General features: G+C 50.5%; 1 long non-coding RNA gene across 1 annotated transcript; it reads left to right on the top strand.

Moving 5' to 3' along the window:
• The first annotated feature begins 789 nt into the window (after positions 1-789).
• Positions 790-2,328, top strand: LOC123465519. The gene is made up of 2 exons (XR_006640729.1): positions 790-1,059; positions 1,726-2,328. It is a non-coding gene; the product is annotated as an uncharacterized LOC123465519 (long non-coding RNA).
• The last annotated feature ends 501 nt before the right edge of the window (positions 2,329-2,829 follow it).

Raw genomic sequence — 2,829 nt, 5'->3', positions numbered from 1 at the left:
TCTTTGTCTTGCTTCTGTCTTAACAAATTGTTTCTCCATGTGCTCTCCCACTTGTCTGCTATGTCTCTAGAAATAAACTTTGTACCTGCATTTACAGTTTTGCCTCCATGATAAATGCATTTTTCACTGGGGACAAAGATCCAGGGGAAAATAGCTTCTAGCCTCTAACCCTGGCTAGGATTCCAGCTTTTCATCCAGGCTCAATTCAGTTGCTCAGTCGTGTCAGACTCTTGCAACCCCATGGACTGCAGAATGCCGCTTCCCTGTCCATCACCAACTCCCAGAGCTTGCTCAAACTCATGTCAATCGAGTCGGTGATGCCATCTAACCATTCAGGCTACCCAGGTTCAATTCCTGGGCAGAAAAGTAAGATCACACTTTACACCACTGCTCATTACTGCCTCGCCATTGATCAAAATGAGTCAATCCTAAAGGAAATCAACCCTGAATATTCACTGGAAGGACTATTGCTGAAGCTGAAGCTGCAATATTTTGGCCACCTGATGCAAAAAAGCCCAATTCATTGGAAAAGATCCTGATGCTGGGAAAGATTGAAAGCAAAAGGAGAAGGCAGCGGCAGAGGATGAGATGGTTAGAGGGCATCACCGACTCAATGGAAACGAATTTGAGTAAACTCCAGGAACAGTGGGGGACAGAGGAGCCTGGCCTGTTGCAGGCCATGGGGTCACAAGGGGTCAGACACGACTTTGCCTGAACAACACCACACACGTAAGGGGCTGTAGCAGCTCTTAGCACTTCTGAGCCGGGCTCGCTGCCACAGTCCCTCCACCTCTGCTTCTAGAGTTCCAAGGTTGCGATATGCCTCCCAGCAAAGGCAGTTCAATCAGGCAACCATTCATTATGTACTCAGCCACCAACTGCTGAGAGGTTACCCTGTGCCAGGCACTGGAGATGTGGAAATAGACCAGGCCTGCTCTCAAGGAGCCCCCAGGTCTCTGCTGAAGCGCAGAAGAGGGACACAGTTTTGATCCTGTGTGCACTGTTTAAAACGAAATAAAAACAACTTTGAAAACAATCGCAGACCAGTGGAAGAGACAAGTGAGTAATCATAGCCTTGTGAACAGGGAGGGTTCGCGCGGAGCCCAAAGCGTGGGCTTTAAGGGAAGGGCGCCGAGCTCGGTCAAGGGCGTTTCGTGGAGGCGGGGCCGGCGGATTCCAACTCCCCTTTGGTTCGCTTAACCCTCTAATCCACACCCACCCTCCGGGTTCCTTCAGGTCCCCGCTTCCTCTGGCTCCTCGTCCCCGCCCACCCACCCCCGGGTCCCGGCACCCTTCGCCCCGCGCCCTGGCATCCCCCAATTCCCTTGCGCCTCAGCCCGGTCCTCAAGTTCCTCCAGGCCCTTAAGCTCGGTTTTCCCTGAAGGCCGCACCGCGCTGCGCCGGGCGAAGGCCTCTGGTTCTCCCCGGCCTTCGCCCACCCCCGCAGCCCCGCCCGGGACCAGAAGGCCAGCAAGGCCGCAGACCACTGCCCGCATTTCTCCGCCCCACGGCTGCCCCCTCCTTGCCGCTGGGGCGGGGCTGCGACCGCCCGCGTCTCTGGTTCCCAGCGCATCTCTGCCGGGGGCGGGTGGCCAGGCGGGGTGGGTAGCGAGACGAACTCACTCGAGGAAGGGCCTGGGAACCTGCCGCTGAGACAGCGCCCAGAAAAGATGAGCTAATGTTGCTTTTCTCTGAAATTCTCTCCTACCTGCTTTGCTTCATTAGGCTTAATTAAACTGCTCACTCTGGCTTGGAGGGGCGTTCCCATTCGTCCGCGTTCAAGAGGATGTCCTCTGCTAATATTAAACAGCTGATCTAAGTGTTTATTACGGCCAGGCGCTGTGTCTGGGGCTCCAAAGACGTTCTCTCTTCTCCTTCACAAGCACCGAATGAGATGGGGACTGTGATTGCCCCATTTTAGAGAGGAGGAAGACTAAGAATTCTGCAGAAGTTGCGGCAGTAAGTTAGTGGTGGGACCAGAGCTGGAATCCCAGACTATCTGGCTCTCAAGCATCTATCTACCTCCACGATGTGCTGTCCCCACAGCACCTCTCCAGAGCTTCTGAGCAAGGGTCTTGGAGCAAAGTGGGTTTGCGGCCCTTGAGGAATGGAAGTAAAATGTGCACATTGGGTAGTTTTTGTTTTTAAGTACCTTCAACTCAAAACACATGTTTTTTTAATTGTTTAAGGCAGTTTGAATTGGATGTTACAATTGAAAGTGTCCTTATTGAGACCGAATTTACATAAAGCTATTTGACCATTTTAAAGTCTGCAGTTCATTTTTTATTATAGTCACAAAATTGCACATCCATTACCAGAACATTTTCATCACCCCCAAGAGAAACCACATAACCCTTAAGCAGTCACTCCTCACCTCCCTCTGCCCCTAGCCCCAGGCAACCACTAATATACTTTCCATCTCTATGGATTTGCCTAGTCTGGAAATTTCATATAAATGGAATTATACAATATGTGACCTTTTGTGTCCAGCATCTTTCTTTTAGGGTAATGTTTTCAACATTTATCCATGTTGCAGCAGATATCAATACTTCATTCTGTCTTATGGCTGAATAATAATATTCCACTATACAGATATATCACTTTTCACTTTCATGCATTGGAGAAGGAAATGGCAACCCACTCTAGTATTCTTGCCTGGAGAATCCCAGGGATGGGGGAGCCTGGTGGGCTGCCGTCTATGGGGGTCACACAGGGTCGGACACGACTGAAGCGGCTTAGCAGCAGCAGCAGCATACAGATATATCACATTTTACTTACCTATTCATCAGTTGATGGACATTTGGGTTGTTTCTGTGTTTTGGCTATTGT

The sequence above is a fragment of the Bubalus bubalis genome, chromosome 3 (assembly GCF_019923935.1).
Source record: "Bubalus bubalis isolate 160015118507 breed Murrah chromosome 3, NDDB_SH_1, whole genome shotgun sequence".
Classification (NCBI taxonomy): Eukaryota; Metazoa; Chordata; class Mammalia; order Artiodactyla; family Bovidae; genus Bubalus; species Bubalus bubalis.
This window is presented reverse-complemented; position numbering and strand designations above follow the sequence as displayed.